Genomic DNA, 20,872 nt, shown 5'->3' with positions numbered 1-20,872 from the left:
AGAAAGAGGAGAGATAAATATAGTCTCTCTATTCTAGTCCATTGATTTATTCATTTACTCATGGGAGAATAGTATACTGTTTAAAATACTTTAGCTTTATTGGAAATATTGGTATCTGAGCCAAGTCTTTCTCATTATTCTTTCCAAATTATCTTGACCATTCTTGACTCACTACTAATCTATGTGGATATTAGAATCAGATTGTGAAGTTCTAAAAAAAATAGATTGTCAAGTTCTGTGAAAAGTTCCAATTTTCATTTTCATTGGAATTTCCTTGAATTTGTAGATTTATTTGGGGCCAATTCTGATGTGGTGTGTCTAACTGTAGGATATGCTTCATATCATTAATTTAAGTATCTTTTGTTATCAATAATGTTTTATAATTTTTTATTACAGATTCAGGAACTTTATAGTTCCTACCATTATTATGAATGGGAATTTAAAAAATTACATTTCTAATTTGTTGTTGCTAGTGTACATGAAGTCATTAATATTTTTATGTTGCTCTTGTGTTCAGTGTCCTTGTTTAATTGTCTTTTTAATTTTAATATTTATTTGTAGATTCTCTTGAATTTTCTGTGTAGACAAACATATAAATTGTGAATAATCATAATTTTGTTTCTTCTTTTTCAATCTTTATATATATATTTTTCTGTTTCTTGTCTTATTGCATTGGTTAGAACCTCCAGGACAATGTTACACAGATGTTGTGATAGTGGAAATCCTTGTTTTGCTCCTAACTTTAAAAAGACTGCTCCTAATGCTTCATCATTTTATGTGATACCTGCTGTTGATTTTTGGTAGACACACATTTGAACAGGTTAATAAAGTTTTCTTTTATTTCCTGCTTGCTGAATTTTCCTCCATCTTGAGTGTGCGTTAATTTTATTCAATACTTTTTTCTGCATCTATGGAGTTACCTACCACATAGCTATTCTTTCTTAATCTATTGATGGGATGAATTACTTTTGTTGATATTTAAAGGTTAAACCATCCTTAAATAATGGGGATAAATATTACTCGACTAAATTGTATTAGAAAAATTGCTAGCTTTAGTTAATATGTTATTTAAGTTTTTGGCATTTATGTAAGTGATATTGGCCCAAGTTTCCTTTTCTGATGTGTTCATGTTTTCTACTTTGTGGAGTGAAATTTGTTAGTGTATATGTTTTTTTCCAGAACACTGTTCAGTTTTTTTTCAAATTTATGGTTATAAAATATTCATTATTCTCTAAGGTTTTTATTAAATTTCTGTTTTATGTAGTCCTCTTCCTCTTGCATCCCTAACTTGTTCAAATCTTGCCAACACTTTCGAGCTTTTTGTCTGCTTCATTTACCAGTTTCTGAGAGAAATGCATTAACATTTCTTACCAAGATCAGGGATTTATCAATTTCTTCTTATAATACTATAAATGTATGCATTATATATTTTGAGGCTATGTTAAAGGTATATGCATGTTCAGGATGGCTGAATCTTCAAGGCAAATTGTTGTTGTTTTTTTAAGCCCTGATAATACCTTTTGTTTTCATGCCTATTTTGCCAGAAATTAAAATTGCTTTAGAATTTTTGTTTCAGCTAGTGTTTTCCTGTTACATCTTTTCTGACCTCTTTACTTTCAGTCTTTTTGTATTTTTATGTTTTAGGTGTGGCTAGTAAAGTGTAAGTAAGTAGGTTAAAATAAGTCTAATTTGAGAATAGCTGTTCTTTTAAACAGTGGAGCATATTCTATTTATATTCTATGTTACTAATATTTAAACTCATTGTTAGCCATATTTCCTAGTTACCATTTTTTTCTTTCCTTCTCTTGTTCTCTTTCATTACCTTCCATTTGAATGATGAAGTTTTTCTTATGCCCTTATTTTCCTCTATTGGTTTGGAAGTTACTGTAATGCTATTATTTAATGATTACCCTTCAACTTCTAACACATACCCACTGCTCATCCTGTGTCCACAGAATGGGGAAAACAAGCCCAACACCACTACCTTCTGATGGCTGGTCTCTCGACTGAGACTTCAAGACCTTATGACCTTCTTCCTAAGCTGTGATGCTTACCCACCAGTTCCAGGAATATAGGAAAGATCCTTCCCCGTACCACCTGCTCTGTAAGTAATTATGATGAATAAATTGGTTTCTGGCCAAACCAGGTGAGGCCGTACACAAAGCTAATGGGCTGAAAGTTTAATATGATTGTATTAGTTTTTTCTTGCTGTGTAACAAATTACCACCAATTTAACAGCTTAAAACAACTTCTATGTATTATCCCACAGCTCTATAAGTCTGGGTAGGTTGCCTGGGTTCTCTGCTTAGGGTCTCACAGGACTGAAATCAAGATGTCTGAAGAATGGGCTCTTCTCTAGAGGCTCTGGCGAAGAACCCACTTCCCAGCATACGCAGGCTGTTGGCAGAATCCAGTTCCTGTGGTTGTAGGGTTGAAGTCCCTGTTTTCGGGCTGGTTGTGAGCTGATGGCCCCTCTACCTGCCGCTGGCATCGCTGTATCAAACCCCCTGCGTGCTTCGAGTGTCTGGCTTTTCCTTCTGCTACCAGCCAAGACAGCTCTACTTTTAAAGTGTAAACTCCACGTGCGAGGGATCTAGGTTGCATGCCCCTTATGAGAATCTGATGCCTGGTGGTCTCAGGTGGAGCTGGGGTGGTGATGCCAGCGCTGGGGAGCAGCCGCAAATACAGATTATCATTCGCAGAGAGGTTTGATTTTGTTAGACCCACCTAGATGATCTCTGTTTTAAATTCAGTTGATTAGTAACCTTAATTATATCCGCAAAATCCCTTCATGGAAGTATCTGGATTAGTGTTTGATTGAAGAACCAGGGGCTGGGAATCTGGGCAGCCAGATCTTAGAATGGAGCGAGCAGACACCTGATCTAATCTGGAGAAGGGAGCTAGAGGCACTTTGGCTGTTTCTGAGGAGGAAAAGAAAAGGACTCTTCCCTGGGATCCCAAACTTCTTCATTCTTCTGATAACCATGCAGTGAGCATCAGGGGCTGGGCAGAGTGCTGGGCGCTGGGACCAGTGGCTCTTACTGCTCATGGAAAAATGACTCACTTTGGAGCTAGACCCAAATCTGTCCCTATGACCATGGTCTAGTCCAGTGGTCCCCAACCTTTCTGGCACTAGGGGTCGGTTTCATGGAAGACAATTTCTCCACGGAAGGGAGGGGGGGATGGTTTTGGGATGCTTCAAGTGAATTCCATTTACACTATGCTGTCAAAGCTCTCTGCTAATGATAATATGTATCTGCAGCTGCTCCCCAGAGCTAGCATGACCCCATCACCTCCATCCCAGAGCATCAGGCATTAGTGTCTCATAAGGAACACGCAACCTAGATCTCGTGCATGTGCAGTTTACATAGGGTTCAAGTTCCTATGAGAACATACTCTTATTGCTCGTCTGACAGGAGGCGGAGCTCAGGGGGCGATGGGAGTGAAGGGAGCGGCTGTAAATACAGATGAAGCTTCACTTGCTCGCCTGCTGCTCACCTCCTGCTGTGCGCCCCGTTCCTAATGGCCTCGGACTGGTCCCGGTCCTTCTGTGCTGGGTGCATTTGTGCTGCAGGAGTATCTTCAGTGCAGTCCCTTGGTGTTGCCATTTGTAGTGAAAGGGTGGCTTTAAGACGTGCTTCCAAAGGCCAAGCCCCTGGCTTAGCGCCCAGGGTGACGGAAGTACATAATAAATGTTGGTTATTATTATTCTTATTATTTAATTTCTCCACCCTAGCTCCTCTGGCTGTTCTTCACCAGCCACTACTCTTCCTGTCCTCTGTCTTCCCTTTGACATTCTCTAGTTTTAAAAATGCCCGTTTCCTGCTCCCTACAAGGCAATTGTAGTCTGGGGGTGAGGGGCTGGGTGTGCGAGGCGCATCATTGTGCTGTGAGGTGAGTGAGGCACGTGGGAGGTGGGGGAGGAGAAAGGGGGGGCTGATGGTGCTGGGCGGGGGGCGGTTGCATTTGGCCGTCAGGGACAGATGCTGAGTGGGACAGAGTCAGAGGGAGCAGAGGACTCAGACGCCTGGAGCTTCCGGTCTGACTTTAGGGGCTCCCAGGAGAGGGAGGCACACGGGCAGGCCACCCGCTCCTGGTAAGTCAAGTGGGAGAATGTAATTCACAGGCATGGAGCAGGGCAGGTGCTCAAAGGTGGCAGTCCCCGTGGCCCAAGGCCCAAGGTGCCAGCCTCTCCCTGGTGCAAAGAGTGAAGTAAGTTGATTTCCCCGAGCTAGTGGCTGAGATTATTTTCCCCTATGAATCTGGCTTGACTTTCAGCTTCACTGAATTTTAATCAAAAGCCATTCTGAGAAGAGTCTGTGACCCTGGGGACTATCTGGCAGGTAAAATGACCAAAGGGAGGGAAGGGCGGAGCAGCCCCTAGAGGACGTGGGAAACCACCTTAATTATCACCATGGCAGCAGGCTGGCCCTGCACAGGGGCCTGTGTGGCTTTGCAGGGATCCAGCGAGGGGCGGAGCTGCCACCTCGGGGACTTCAGTGCTGACACCGCCTCCCCACACTGGCTCTCTGAGAGTGAGGCTGAGCTCGGAGAGGTTAATAAGGGCAAACTTGGCCTGGAGCCGCCCTGGGGCTGGATTCCGGTCTAGAGAGGCCTTCAGTCTGAGCTGTCAGTGGGCTGCCTGGGAAATTCGATTCTTTCATCTTTGAGATTCCACCGGAGGGGCTGCCTCTGGGGCTGCCAGGTCCATAAGAAGATCTGGCTTCCAGTGGGGACCTCCTGCGGGCAATCGCTGGTCTAATAGCCCCAGCCACTTACTGGGCGCCTACCACGTGCCAGCCACCTCACCACGGAGTATTGGAATGCCCATTTTATAGAGGATGAAACTGAGACTCAAACTGGTGAAGTGGCTTGCCGGAGGTCACACATGGCATGCAAATGGTGACGCTGGATATTGAAAAAAATTACATCATCTGTAAATCTGCCAGATGATACTTCTAAATGAGAAGAATTTTTAAAAAATGCCACCATCACACCTAAATGAAACTAACAGTAAGTCCTTAATATGTCAAAGGCTCTCTCAATGTCCACAGTTCCCCGCCTCTTTCCTGTTTGGTGTTTGAGTCGGGGTCCTGTGTTGGGGCAGGTCGTATGTGATAGGCGCCTAACTATTTCAATCTGTGGGTTCCCCCTCCAACTCTGTTTTCTCGCATTGTAATATTTTGTTGATGAAACCAAGGAATGAGTCCTAATTCCCCACAGTCTGGGTTTTGCTGGTTTGAAGCTGGAATTTGAACCCAAATAAAGCCCTCCCTGTTTCAGGGGATCAGCCACCACACTCAGCTCTCATGTGTCCCCTCCCTTCACGAGCTGGCTCCCAGCCCCCCAGAAAGCCTCTTTGCACTCTTCTCCAGAGAACACCCGAGCCCGGCTGGGATGTGCCTGCCCACCCAACCTGCTGTGAGCTTTCGGATCTGCCTTCGATACAGCCTGAGTCCCCTGCGCCTGTGGGGACACTGAATATTGGAGTTTCTGGTCACTCTTCTTTGGATACATTATCTTAGTCCTGGCTGCTATTAGCCTCTGTATATTCACTCATTTATTCACCTAATAAACACAAATCCAGACTTTTTCAGTCCCGGGCAGCATGCCAGGCTCTGGAACGCAGGGACTGGCTAGACCGACCCTGTCCTGTGCTCAGGGCTGGCTGGGAGGGATGACATGCATGCAAAGCCCATGCAGCGGCACATGTGCTCTGACACGAGGAAGGGCAGGTGCTTTGGGACAGTCAAGTTTAGGCGTTAACCCGCCTAAACTCTGGGGGGTGGGGGTGGGGGTCAGGGAAGACTTCCTGGAGGGACATCTAGGCTGAGCTCTGAGGGGTCACGAGTAGTTGATGGGATACATTAGTTTGCCAGGGCTGCCTCAACAAAGTAACACACACTGAATGGCTTGGACAACAGAAACGGACTCCCTCCCAGTTCTGGGGCTAGAAGTCCAAAAGCAAGGTGTCGGCAGGGCTGGCTCCCCCTGAAGGCCACGAGGAAGAATCTGTTCCCGGCATCTCTCTCTTCGGCTGATTGGTCGGCAACCCTTGGCGGGCCTTGGGCTTGGAGACTCATCGCGCTGCTCTCTGCCTTGGTGGTCACAAGGGATTCTCCCTGTTTGGGTGACTTTCCCCAAATTTCCCCTTTTATAAGGACACCTGTCACATTGGATTAGGGCTGCACTAATGACCTCATTTAAACTCAGTGACCTCTGTAAAGACCCTATTTCCCCATAAGGCCACCTTCACAGATGCTGGGGTTAGACCTCCAACATGTGGACGTGGAGGGGACCAGTTCAAATGCTGACGCTGGGTGGAGGCAAAGGCCGTGGGTTGAGGGTTAGTGGGGAGGGAAAGGGATTCCAAGTGCGGAGAAAAGGTACGTAAAATCTAGATGAGAGAGGGCACACAGCAGGCACATAGTGGTCCCGTCTGGCTGGCTGGGAGTAGGGCCCACTGGGGGCAGCGGCGTGGGGCTGCAGACCTTGGCAGGTGCCAGATCTGGGAGGCTCCTGAAGGCCGTGGGTAGAGCCCGCAGTTGGCCCTAGGACGGTGGGAGCCGGTGAAGAGCTCCACACAGGGCGAGCCGTGATCCGTGGTTTGGACAGAAGCCTCTGGCTGAGAGGACGGGGCCTGAGCTAGCGGGAGGCAGGGTGCTGCCGAGCAGGTGACGGTTTTCAGAGCTGTTTAGGAGGGAGGCTCAGCGGGGCTGGCTGATGGATTGGCCGGAGAGGGGCGAGGACCAGAGGGGCCTCCAGGCTGATGCCCTGGTTTCTGTTTCGTGTGGGCGCTGGTGCAGCCATCGCAGGAGTGAATGAATGAATGTGGTCTGGGGCCCGGGGGAGAGCCTGACACTCCGTTGTGAACATGCCTTTCATCCCACCGCGTCCCCAGGCCAGGGCCCCTTTTGTGGGTGACACGCGGCCGAGAGTAAGTTACTCCCTGGGAGACTGAGGAGTCCGACCTCTGGGGAAACAGGGAAGGATGGTGGGTTGATGACATGCCATGACATGCCATGTCATGCCATGAGGGAGGGGCACATGAAATGCCCCCCTGCACTTTGGCTGCTTTAGCATCTGTCCAAGGGGAGGGGAAGGCACTGCCCAAGAGACTCTCTGAGCAGCAGGTCCCAAGTGATCTCATCGCCCGTCTTTTACATCACAGTTTACCCAGCAGGAGGCCTGAACTGAAAACCTGGCACTTAGGTCCAAAGACTTTCCCAGCTTCCTCTCCACTGTGCTTCCGTAGGGAGGCCCTCCCCGGAGAGCCCCCGTGCTGCCCCACCCCCGCTCATGCCTGGACTTCCCTGTGAATGCTGCAGTGACCCTGTGAACCTTTGCTGCTGTGACCTGTCCCCCTGTCTGCCTCAGCTCTACCCCTCCCCCACCTCTGAATGTCAAGTCTCCCCCTCCCCCCAAAAAAACCCTTTAGGACCAGTTCAAATGCCACATTCTCTGAGAATTTGTTCTGGGCAGCTCAGCCCTTCCCTCTCCTCTCCACCTTCTCCGAGCACTGGTGAACACCTGGGTGGCACTGCGCTCTCTTTCATCCAAGCAGCCCAACCCTTCCTGTATGTATGTTTATCTTTCTTAGATTATGAGCTTCTCGATGTCAGGCAGAAACACCTGGTTCACCTAGTAATCCCAGAGTCTGCACTCAGGGAGGAAAGAAATGAACCAACTGAATACCTGTCACTGCGCCGCAGGCTTCATGCGTGAGTTCATGGTTCATCCTTCCTGCCATTCAGGTGTGGTCACCTTAGCCCCATTTACAGGTGTGAATGCTGAGGCTCAGAGGGAGGGGAGTGGCTGGCTTAACTGGTGTGATCATAAGTGGCAGAGCATGAAGCTTGTGCCCCTCCACTTCAGCCAGCTGGGTCGGTGCGTGTTGAGTGAGTGAGTGAATGAGTGAGTGAGTGAGTGAGTGAATGAATGAATGGAAAGTTATAGAACGGGAGAGGCTCAGAAGAGCACTCAGGGCCTCTCTCATTTCAGGACTGGATAGGAGGTGAGCAATTAGGGTAGAAAATCTGCCCAATAAATGGAGTTGGTGATGAATTGAGTTCTTTGGATATCCCACAAATGCAGCCCTTTTGCCAGTGGCAGGAGGCGCAGAGAAGGCCCTGGCCTTTCGTTCCTGGGTGACCTCAGGCCAGTCACTCCCACGGGGAAAGAGAAGGCTGGAATCTCTGTCTTAGAGGCTCCTCCATCTTCTGACATTCTCTCAGTCACACGGACTGTCTCCGTGAACTCCCATGGTGACTGATCACACGTCAATCTCCCCGAGAGCTCAGAGCAGAGGCATGGAGTGTGCATCAGCCTCTGCCCCGCACCCTACCCCCCACCCCAACCCGGTCCCCGCACCACCTGCCTCCCCTTCCCTGCTTCTCTCCAGCAGGGCCTTGGGCATCTCAGCAGTTAGCCCAACTCAGAGGGGATGAGACCATTTCACCCCAGCCAGGGGTGGGCTCAGAGTGCCCCAGCCATCTCCGGCAGAGCTCTGCTCTTGAACCTGCTGTGTGCTAAGAGGCATTTTTACTTGGGCAGTGGAGAGAACAGAGGTGGGAGGGAGCACAGGGTAGCAGATTCGATCATAAACCAAATGCTCTTGCCGTCCATTAGCTGATATAGAAATGCTGAGTCCCCAAGTCTCTTTCTCCCAGCTCCCTGCCCTTTTAAGCCACATGATGCCACTGCTCCTAGAAAGCCTGTGGCATCAGCCTCACCCTGTGCTTTCCAGGCAAGCCAGGCTCCTCTCTAAGGTGAAATTTGACCAACTGCAAGTGCTTCTGCTGCAATGCTCTCCCTCCATTGCCCCTTTCCCTTAAAAACACAATGTGCTTCTCTGTTCATTCATTCTATTTCTTTCTTAATTCACTCAAAATATTGATAATGGCATCCCTGCCCCTCCAGGGCCCCCAGCCTCCTAGCAGAAAAAGAGAACCTCAGTTTATCCCTAAATCTGGGATCTCACAAGCATCATTACTGGACTAAGCTGCCTTGAACAGAAGAAATGAATCAACTCTTTATATTTTGTTTGCTAATGTTTTGTTGAGAATTTTTGCATGTGGATTCCCGAGAGAAATTAATTTGTAATTTTGCTTTTGTTGTAATTTGTCAGGTTTTGGTATCGATATTATGCTGGACTTATACAATAAAATGAGTTAGGAAGCGTTTACATTCTCTGGGAGCGTTGGTGTAAGACTGGTATTATTCCTTAGGTGTTGGGTGGAATTCACAAGTGAAGTCACTTGTGCAGCCCGGAGTGTTCTTTGAGGGAAGCTTTCTATTATGAATTCGATTTCTTTAACAGATTGTTTGTATCCTCTCGTGTTAATTTTAGTAGATGTGTTTTTCTAGGGATTTGTCAATTTCAACTATATTTTCAAATCTATATTTTCAAATCTATAAAGTTGTTCATAATATTCTCTTACTAAATTTTAAATTTCTAAAGGGTCCTGCAGCGATGTCCCTTGTCATTACTGATGCTGGATGCCAGTTATTAGTGTTTTCTCTTAGTCTGGGGACCAGTTTTGCCAGGGGTTTGTCAATATGATTAGTCTTCAGAGAATCAACTTTTGGCTTTGTTAATCAACTCTACTGTGCTTAGTTTTCTCTTTCACTATTTCCATTTTTTGTTTCCTCTCTCATACTTCTTTTGGTTTTATTTTGCTGCCTTTTTGAAACTTTATGTGATGGAAGCTCAGGTCATTAATTTTCAGTCTTTTTCTTTTCTAATACGTGTGATGAGGGCTATAATTTTCCCACTATGCAAAGTTTTAGCTACATCCTATAAGTTTTGATATGTAGTATTTTTGTTATCATTCAGGTAAAATATTTTCTAATTTTCAGTGTTATTTGACCCAAGGGTTATTAATAAGGGGTTATTAATAAAACTATATTTCTCTACTTCAAAATATAGAGACTTATAAAGTATTTTTTTTGGTGTGTTTTGGTATTCATTTCAAGTTTACTTTCACTATGTTCTGAGCACTTTCTCTGCTTAATTTCAAACATGATTCCAATTCTTGAAATTTGTTGAGACTTGCATGAGAGCCCAGCTTATGCTTAATTTTGGTAAATCAAAGAATCAACTTTTGGCTTTGATGATGAACTCTATTCACTTTGTTTAGTTTTGCTATCTTTTCTCACTTTATTTCACTTCACTTAATTCTTAGAGCTGTTTTTCCAGACGCATTTTAACGCCTCCTATTTTAGGCAAAGGAACTAAAGAATTGTAGTATCTTGATTAAGGCGAGGGTTAACCTGCCTGGTTAAGGACAGGTTTAAGCCACAGGGTTAACCAGTCATGACTTATTATTGGCAGTTTGATCTCAGGAAAACTTCTTAATCTTTGTTTCTTAATTTCCTCATCTGTAAAATGGGGATAATAATGGTACCTACCTTACAAAGTGGTAGTAAATAAACGAACCAAAATTCGTAAAGTACCTAGAAGAGTGCTTGCTGTATAGTAAGTGCTACAGAAGTGTTTGTTAGAGAAATAAACACTTAAGGTTCAGAGAGGAAAGACTTCCTAAGTTGATGTAGCTAATGCCATATGGCAGGTTGGTGGAAAAACTGGAAGTCATACCCAGGTGTGTTTGATTTGAGAGGTACTTTTGTCATTGCATCATGCCTCCGCCCAAATCTTACCCCAAATCAATGACTGGTTCAGGGGTGGCAAGTAGGTACCCTCCTGTTGCCAGTCTGATGTATTGGGAGGGCCCTGGGTTTGAGAAGGGTTCTGAGTCAGTGTAAGCTGTCCTGTGGTGGACTGGATGAGGTAGGGGAGTGGACACACAAGTGGCGTGTGTGTGCCAGCCCGGTGTAAGCCAGGGGCCACCTCTCCCAGGAGGCCTCCTTAACTGCTCATCATGCAGGGAGCTCTCCTTTCTTCGAGGGTCTTCACGTGCTGACATAACCACTGAACCTGGAGGAAGGAGGATCCACATATCAATACCCAGAATAGCTGAGGAGGAAACGGCAGATGCTACATCTCAGCCAGGAGGTGAAGTAGTTTCAATTCCTGGGATATATCTTCTGGAGATTTCTGTATAAGTGGAGAGATTTTGAGCAGGACCAGAGCTCTTGTCTTATAACCATCTGCACCTGCTCTAAGGACATTATTATTTCTCTTCTGAACTGGGAAACCATGAATACATGGACTTTTTGATTGCCTGAATATGTATGGGTTCTTTCTCTACAAAAGCTACAAAAACTTGAAGGCAAAGACCATTCCTTTTTCTTCTCTGTGCCCTCCCTAGGTTTTAGCATCAACCTAGATACCTAATAGGTACTTAATAAATGTTGAATTGACCTGGCGCTTATTTTGGTGAATATAAAATGTGAAGATATTGTCCCAGAATATATGGGTGAATTCATTACACATGAACTTCTCTGAGAGCCATTATAAAACTGGTGCCTCCATGTCTAGGCTCAAGTGACAATAGCCATGACTTAGACTTGTTTTCATGGGATGGAGAAGAGAAGGTAACATTTAATTAGCAATTACTGTTGTGGCAGGAATTTAGCAACAAGCTTCTTATACTATATATTATCTCATTTAACTCTCAAAACCCCTTTTGAGGTGTTATCAGTACCATTTTATTATACAAGGGAATTATCTGAGGCTCAGAAAGGTTGAGTAATTTGCTTGAGGTTATACAGCTGAGCTGGTAAGTGGACGTTCTGGGAATTTACCCCAGGTCCACGTGACTCCAGTACCCATGGTCTTTATTACACCATTCCACCATAGGTTGTCCATCTATCCATATATACTCATCTACTGATCCATCCATCCATCCATTTATCCATCCATGCACTGGATAGATATACCCAACAATCCATCCATCCATCCACTCACCAGCTCATCCATCCATTTATCATCCATTCATCCATCCATCTACTGACCCATCCATCCATCCATTTATCCATCCATGCACTGACTCATCTATCCATATATCCAACAATCCATCCATCCATCCACTCACCAGCTCATCATCCATCCATCCATCCATCCATCCACCCATCTGTCTACTGACCCATCCATACATCCATCCAGCTGCTCATCTATCTATCCAGGCAGCAGAGAGAAGTGGAGGGAGTCACGCAGTGAGAGTCGGGAGATGTGGGTTTTAGTCCCAGCTCTGCATTAACTCACTGGCTGACTGACCTTGAGGAAAGCACCTTACCTCTTTGTGCTTCTGTTTCTCATTAGTAAAAAAAAGCTTTGAACTAGAGATAAGATCTTGAAAGTCCCCTGTAGCCCCAAGATTCTAAGTACCTGAAGAGTTCTGCTTTCTCATTCCTTTTTTTAATTTAAGAATATTAAGGGGGTACAAATGTTTTAGGTTACATGGATCATTTTTGCAATTCTTGAGTCCTGGCTGTGGGTGTGCCTGTCACCCAGATAGTGTTCATAGTACCCATTAGGTTGGTTCACCCTCCTCCTGTCTTCCCCTCTCCTCCCCGGTCACTTTCCACGGAGGTTTACTTCCCTCTGTGCACATGTGTGCTCATCAGTTAGTTCCAATTCTTTTCTTCATAAATAACACCGCATGCGATTGCCACAAAAAACTTGAAACAGGTGCCCGAAGGAGCCACAGAAGCAGATTCCTGGTGTCTGAAATTCAAGGACTTTGTCACTTTGAGTCTGAGGACAATTTACCTGGACTCTGACCTATTTTCATTTGCCTCAGTGGACTTAAGTTTTCAAGCCCCAAACAAGTCTCATGTGGTGGGCCCAGAGCTCTATCCTAGGAACGAGGTGGGGTTTATTTATCAAATCAAGCCCTGCTGTGGAGGCAGAGTCTGTGTTTGCACCGTTCATGCACTCAGCAAATATTGTTCCTATCCTAGACAAGGACAAAAGTAAACGTCACCCTGAAATGTCTGTGTTACCACAGGTTTTCAATCCCAGGGATGCCTGAAAACCTCCAATACCCCTTTCTCCATTTTCATGCTCCTTCACGTGGACATAAGATTTGCCACTGTTGACCAGCATTTTTCTTATTAAAAGAAAAAAAAAACCCACTTTAGATTGCAGAAGTAATGCATTTCCAGTGGAAAATATAGCAAAGAATAAATAAGAAAAACAACCACCCGTAATCCCACCTCCCACAGATAAACTCGATTAACATTTTATCGTATTTCCTCCTAGTCTTTTTATGGTTTTCAAAGTAGTTGAAATCATACTTTATAACCTTTTTCTATCTTGCTCTTTTACTTAATGTTATATCATTAAGCATTTTTCCATGTCGTTAAGAACACTTCCTAAGCATCATTTATAATGGCAGCACAATATTCCATCTTGTGAGAGGCAGTTCAATTTACTTAGCCAGTCCCTGAAATCCAACATTTAAGGTTTTTTACCCATAATATTTTACTATTATGAATGACACTGTGATGAACATATTTTGTGCATAAATCTTTGCCCACATGGCAGATTATTTTTCTAGGAGAGATACCCAGGCCTAAAACTTGCCAATTTGCTTTCCAGAAAATATTGCACCCAATTGTTACTCCTTTTGGCTATCTCTGAGGGTATACAATGCCCCGCTTCCCTTCCCCAGCATAGACAATTATCATTACAGAGGAACCTTGCTAATTTTGTAGGTAAAAGAGTATCCAGTCTTGTTTCAGCCTGCATTTCTTTCAGTAGTAGTATGGTCAAATCAAATCAATGTTGTCATATTTACTAGCTATTTTCATTTCTCCTTTTCAAATGGTCTGTTTGTGTTTGATCTTCCCCTTCTTTCTGGGTGCTCTCTTCTCTCCGGGTTTTATCTATGGGCATGTGTTCTCCAAATGAAAAACAAACAAGGAGAACTCAAGAGCAAACAAGCCTTCAGATTGAATCACAGTGCGTGCTGATGCTCCCTGTAGAAAAGGTGTTTGGGTAATCTATTGCTGTTTAGCAAGCTGCTCCAAAACTTAGTGGCTTCAAACAACCATTTATTTTTCTCATGAGTTTTGGGGTCAGGAATCTGGGAAAGGCTCAACTGGGCGGTTAACCCACTAATGTGGCATCTGCTGGGATGGCTGGGGCTGGAGGATCCACCTCCAAGACTGCTTCCTCACTCACAGGTCTGGCGCCCGGGTGGGGATGGCTGGAAGGCTGGGCTCCACGGGGACTGTCAAGAACACTTCCATGTGTTTTCTCCAACAGAGTGGCCACAGGGGAGCTGGACTTCTTCCAAGGACATTTAGACTCCCAGGGAGAGTGGTCCCAGATTTAAGAAGTAGAAGCTTCCGGTTTCTTAAGGCCTGGGTCTGAACACTGGCACAGGGTCATTTCTGCTGTGTTCTGTTGGTCCCGGCAGCCACAGAGCATGCACGGATTCAGAGAAAGGGCACGCGCAGCCCACCTCTTGACTGGAGGAAGGTCAGAGAATTAGCAGCCTTCTTCAATCTGCCACAAAATCGTGCCTCTATATTTCAGTGTTACGTTAGTATGGATTAAGAGCGTGGAAGAAGGCAGGGAGTAAATGAATGAATGCACGCACGTTGAGAAGTCACACAATTTTCAGAAAGCCACAGAAGATCACTAGGAGAGCCCAGATTCAAACTTAAGGGTATTATTGCTCATGTTTAGCTCCAGAAACATTTTCTTCCTGCAGAGAGGGGGCTCATCTTGGCAATATGTGTGGAAACTGGTGCTACGTGTAATGACATGAAAGTTCCAGAATGAAACCATGGAGTAATCATCCCTCTCCATTTATTTAGTACGACTCCTGAAATAACTGTGTTCTCTCAGAGGGCAAGCAAGGGAGAGTGAATTAAAATATCTTGGTCTCAGAGTCAACAACATTGGGTGGTAGATTATACAGGTTAATATGCAAAATTTTCAAATCCTTATCTTTCTTCCTTAGGCAGGTGACCCGGAGTCATTAGCAGAGCTTATAATGTTAAGTATTAGAGACTGAGATTACGTGGCATAGCAGACTCATCTCTTGAGAATTTAGTTATTTTCCTGACAGAGAGCTTGACCCAATAAATTCCTGAATGAGGATTGTTTTGGATTTTGCAGTACGACAGAAAGGATTCCTTTGCTCCATTTTGGTGACTTATTCCACACCAACAAAGGCCATTATACAACCTAACACCTTCCATCAATCCCCCAGTATAATCAAAATGGAAAACTTCTCATCCATCCATCCATCCATCCATCCATCCATCCATCCATCCATCCATCCATCCGTCAACAAATACCCATGAGCACCTGCCATACTTCTGACACTACGTGGAGGTACAATGATGAGCACAAGAGACATGGCCCCAGAACCCATGGAATCCCTGCAATACTGAGCCTCAGGAAGGAAGCAGGTGGGGAAGGTAGATGTACTGAGTGCCTACTGTGTGCCATGGATGGGGCTAAGTGCTGTACAAACATGATCTGCTGTTACCCTCACACCTGGGATGCAGGGATTACCTGTCTTTTAGAGGGGAGCATGCTGAGGCTTGAAGAGAGAGATGTGATTGCTGAAGGTCACCCAGCTAGACAGTGTCAGAGCTTGGGTGGGAACCCTGATCCATCTGCCTACAGAGATAATGCCACAGGAGTGGCAGAGAGAGGACAATGGTGGCTTCTGACTTCTCAAGTACCTGTGCTCCATCACCGCCTCAAACCTAGAGCTAAAGAGTGACCCAAAGTTAGTTGTTCCTCACCTGTTTTTCTTAGCCTTTCTCCAGCACAGGGCTCTCGTAGCTCCGTGATTCTATTCCTGAGGTTTCCTGAGCCACAGCTGTGAGTCCCTGCAGGCACAGGAGAGGGGCTGTTTGTCCCAAGACAATGGTGGCTGAGAAAGAAGAGTACTACATCAGCTGTTCCTCTCCTCTTTTGTCTGCCCATAGTCTAGCTGGGCTAACTCTTCACTCAGGACAAAGGCACCACTCCACCCCTATTCAAATTGACCCCTCCCCAAGGGGTGTCTTGCCATTCATTTCCTTCTTAGCACCTTCCCTGTCCAGCTCCTTCGGTGCTGCTCTTGGGAGAGGGAGCCAGCATGGGGCCAGCTCAGCATTTGGGTTTGCCATCCTGAGCACCCAGACCTTCTCTGTCCACCCCAAACCTCTTGCATCTTCCTAGACACACCCTGTCCTTTCCCACCCTTCTGCCCTTGCCCACACTCTTTCTCCTAGTGCGCTTGCTCCCAGGCCCTGCCTGGCAACACTTACTCATGCTTTACAGCTCAGCTTAAGTATCCTCACCTTCTCCCATCAAGTCTCCTCTGACCTTCCTGGGAATAATCATAGTAACTGACATGTGTTGAGCTCTTGCTCTTGGCCAGGCTTTTTGCTAAACACTTTCCATGCAGTTCCCATTTAATTCCTATCACAACCCTGTCACAGAGAGGTTAAGTTACTTGCGGAAGGGCACCCAGCAAGTCAGTGGTGGTGTGAGATCAAATAGGCATTGGACACCAGCGCCCGAGTGCCTAAGCATTTGATCTGCTGCCTCCTTCTTTTCACAAGACTGTCCTAGCACTTACTTCTCTGGATCATTGTTATTTGTTTCTATTGCTGTCTCTCCTGCTTGGCTAGGGCTGGGTCCTCTCTCTCTCAGTCTCTCTCCAGAGCCCAGTGTAGGTCCTGGCTTGAAGAAAGTGAAGGAATGCATGGATTAGTCTCCATGTCCCACCCCCATCAGATGCCTTTTGAGAATCAGTGCTGAGCAGAATGCTTTACACATAGTAGGAACCAATCAATTAACCAACCAACCAACCAGCTACATAACCTACTCCAGAAGAGAGCTGAGGAAGATGTCACATTCTTGCTATCATTTACTTATTGCACTGGCGAATTAGTTCAGCAAACATTCACTGAGCACCTACTATGAGCAGCATCATTTTGACTTGGTCTTGCAGATTTCTGCCAGAGAGTTTTCCCTCTATTTTGTGATGCTACCTCCCTGGGGGCAAACAGGTGTCAGATGTCCCCAGGGGCAAACAGGTATCAGGTGCTTGGCAGCTGACGATCTAAGAGTCTTGCAATGTAGCTCTAAGAATGCAGACCTTTGATTCAGAAACAAGGGAAACAAGAACTCTAGATTCTCCAAGTTTATGAACAAAAGATAAGTTATTCATGAGCAAATAGCAAAACTAAGTAAGCATAATACAAAATTAATAAGACATACCTTTTAGAACAAAGTAAAGGAATTAATAATAAACTACTATTTACTACTGAAAATTCAATCCCCCCCCAACCCTGTTTGGTTATCACATGATGTCAGTTTAATATTATGGCTTCAGAGTTGGCTGTGGTTGCTAAAATCAGTCTCTTTAGTTCATGCTACCTTCATTTCTACTGATATTTTTTGAGAACCTCTTGGCTCAGGATAGGGGCACTGTCCGTAAGTAAAAAATGGCCTGTCTCCCCTAGGGATACACTTTTTTTTTTTTTTTTGTCCCAAGCTGTGTTTATTTTCATAGCCATGCTAATACTATCTCAAACTGACCTACTGCTCTTGACAGCCTTGTAGAAAGAACTGGTGGACACTGTTGGTTGCCCATCCAATTATTATCTTTTCTTTCTTGCTGGTCAAATCTTGATTTTGGTTAGAGCCAATGTGCCCAGCACTAGGTGTAAATCAGGGCTGAATCAAGACAATCATGATGATACTATTCTTCTTGGCAAAGGTCACGTGAATGGGATGTAAGGGGAAGTCTGCTGGGGGAGTCCTAGAAAGATTGTCTCTTTTCTTTTCTTTTCTTTTCTTTTCTTTTCTTTTCTTTTCTTTTCTTTTCTTTTCTTTTCTTTTCTTTTCTTTTCTTTTCTTTTCTTTTCTTTTCTTTCTTTCTTTTTTTTTTTTTTGAGACAGAGTCTCACTTTGTTGCCCCGGGTAGAAAGCAGTGGCATCATTGTAGCTCACTGAAACCTCAAACTCCTGGGCTCAAGTGATCCTCCTGTCTCGGCCTCCCAGAGTGCTAAGATTACAGGTGACAGCTACCGCCCAGCCAGATTGTCCTGTCTTAAGGGGGCCATCTGAGGGAGGAGAAGCCCTTTTCCCAGTCCCTCCTTCCTTTCCAGGGATAGCCACTGTCCTGCGAGGATAGTGAGCTGCTGTAATCCTTTTGCAACCCTGATGGGAAGACCATGGGAACCTCAGAGGGGCTGACCCAGTGCCCTGAGGCCACTGAGCTGCTGAATAAATCAATTCTAGCCCTAAATCCAGGACTCTTGTATTGAGATGATTACCTTTCTCTGTTGCTCAAGGAATTATTTATGGGCTTATTCCGTTACCTGCAGCTAAAAGCATGCCAACTGGTACAGCCAGTCAGGGGCCGTGCCCTGATTTCTCCTGCACACATGTGCACATGTGCATGGCATTCTTCCTTTTAACCCTCTGCAATATCTTGTTAATACTGAACACATTAGAGTCTCCTTTTAACAGAGTAGGAACCAGGCTTAGAGAATGTTTCTTTTATGGCAAATGATTATGGTGCCATATCTCCTGGGTTTTAATTGCTGTGGTTCTCCCAGTAGTGTGGGAAGCAGGAAAGCGTTCAGACTTGTGCTTCTATGCAAGATGTGACACCATTCTCTTTGAAGATCTTGGCACTGGACAGAAGTCTTAGGAATTCTGTTGGTTAATTTTATGTGTCAACTTGATTAGGCCATGGGGTGCCCAGATATTTGGTCAAACATTATTCTGGGTGTTTCCATGAGGGTGTTTTGGGATGAGATTAGCATTGAGATTAGACTGAGTAGAGCAGATTGCCTCCCTAATGGGGGTAGCCTCACCCCAAAGGCCTGGACAGAACAAAAGGCTGACCTCTCCTCCACCACCCCTCAAATAAGAAGAAATTGCTCCCGCCTGACTGCCTTTGAGCTGGGACATCAGTTTTTTTCTTGCCTTTGGACTCAAACTGAAACATTGGCAACTCCTCGGTCTCAAGCTTGCTGGTCTTTACGCTGGAACCCCGAAGTCGGCTCTCCCGGGTCTCCGGCTTGCCAGCTGCACGTTTTGGGACTTGCCTGTGCACGAGCCAGTTCCTTATAATAAGTCTCTTTCTGTACCTGTGAGCATCCCGCTGGTTCTGTTTCTGGAGAACCCCAACTCATACAGGAATCTCCCGGCTCTGCAGTGAGCAGGGGTTCCTTCTCCACACGGCGGGGGAAAGGGAACTGACACTCTCTCTGTGGCCACTCCCAGACACAGTATCGCATCTAATCTTCTAACAGCCCTGGGAGGGTGGGCCCGCCATGGCGCTCATCCGTGGAGGAAGCTGACACCCACAGAAGTGCAGCGGTTTGCCCCAGGCTACGCAGATGGTGAAGGCAGACCTGGGGTTTGCAGGTGTTCTGTTCTATCAAACCGCCTGGGTGATGCTGGAGAGATCCGAGGGAGGGCGGATTTTTTGCTTGTTTTCATATCTATCCTTTCCCCCCCCCCCCATCTATCCTTAAGGGAACTGTCTGCTCTTGCCTGGGCCTGAGACGCCCCAGTTCAGGGTCCCCCCCTCCTTTCTTCTCATCCATTTGAAAAGCGGAGTAATTTACAAAGATAATTCCTCGGTGGAGTCAGAAGACATTTGTAGCATTTCCATCCAAACACAGACAATTCATTTTTGGCCTCATGTGAGAATCTCTTCTGCCCCTGCAACCTTTTCCCTACCTCTCTCGTCTTTTCTTTTTTCAGTTTTAGTCTCAACCTCCCCTACCTTACTCCTTCCACCCATGAAAGCAATTTTAACTTCATGAAACTGATTAAAGTTTTATGTGCCCATGTTCCTTTACTGGACTGATTGTAGATTCCTTAGATTGAAATGGAACTAGGCCAAGAGGGAAAAGCCTCTAGGACTTTCTAACAAGTATGAGGTTGTGTGTGCATTTGTGGGGTGACTTGGGATGTCAGCAGACTCTTGGTTTGGGGATCATAGACTTACTGATGAAACCCCAAGTTCCTTAGGACTAAAATAGTGTGCTGGGGAGTCAGACAGAAGCCTGTGGGTGCAAAGAAAATGTTTGCTCAATAAATGAATGGATACATGGACCAATGAGTGAAGGGAAATAATCATGAGTAATCTTGACTTAAAAAATGCTATTGATAAAAATACCACGTATGAGTGCTCACCACATGCCAGGGACCATGCCAAATACTTTACTGCTGTTACCCCATTTAATTCCTTCTAGACACTTTAAAAATAAGTATTGTTATCCTGTTTTTACAAACAATGAAATTGAGGCACAGAAGGTTTCAGAATTTACCTGCACATACTCAGCAGATAATTGGAGCAACTGGGATTCGAAACAGCATCTGACCCCACGCGCTCTCCGATTGTTGAACACGTTGTGTTATTTTACAGTGGCTCGTGCTGTCTTTCCCTTGCTGTGTTTTCCTGTAGGTGGGATGTCCTTCCCCACCCCAATGGCTCCGGGCGTGGCCATGTGACTTATTTTGGCCGAGGGTACCTGCGTGGACGTGAGGTGTACCATGTCGACCCAGAGCTTGAAAGACTCACGTGGTTTGGCTCTGTCTCTGGTGAGTTTCTTTTCTCTGCCATGAGAACAGCAGACGCTACTGCAGCAAAGGCTGACTAATCTAGTCTCCATCTCCCGGAGATCAATCTGCATCACCTGCCAGAAGGGATGAAATGTAAACTCAGATTAGACTGGGAGATGGGGACATGCACCCCAGGAGGCAGGAGCTGAGTTACGGAGCCGTAGGGTGGGAGGATACATTGGGGTGCAGAGGGGGTCAGTGAGAAAACAACTTTACTGAAGCCCATAGTAGGGAACAGGGGACGGCAGTCGGAAAATCAGAGCATAGAGGGCACTGAACAACCTGCTAGAGGTAATGGATGTTCTCTGGAATGTTCTGGATGGGGAGCCAGTGAAATTTCATAAACAGGGAACATGGTGCTTT

The sequence above is a fragment of the Microcebus murinus genome, chromosome 12 (genome assembly GCF_040939455.1).
Source record: "Microcebus murinus isolate Inina chromosome 12, M.murinus_Inina_mat1.0, whole genome shotgun sequence".
In the NCBI taxonomy this organism is placed as follows: Eukaryota; Metazoa; Chordata; class Mammalia; order Primates; family Cheirogaleidae; genus Microcebus; species Microcebus murinus.
The sequence above is the reverse complement of the archived record's forward strand: the minus strand, read 5'-3'. Positions refer to the sequence as shown.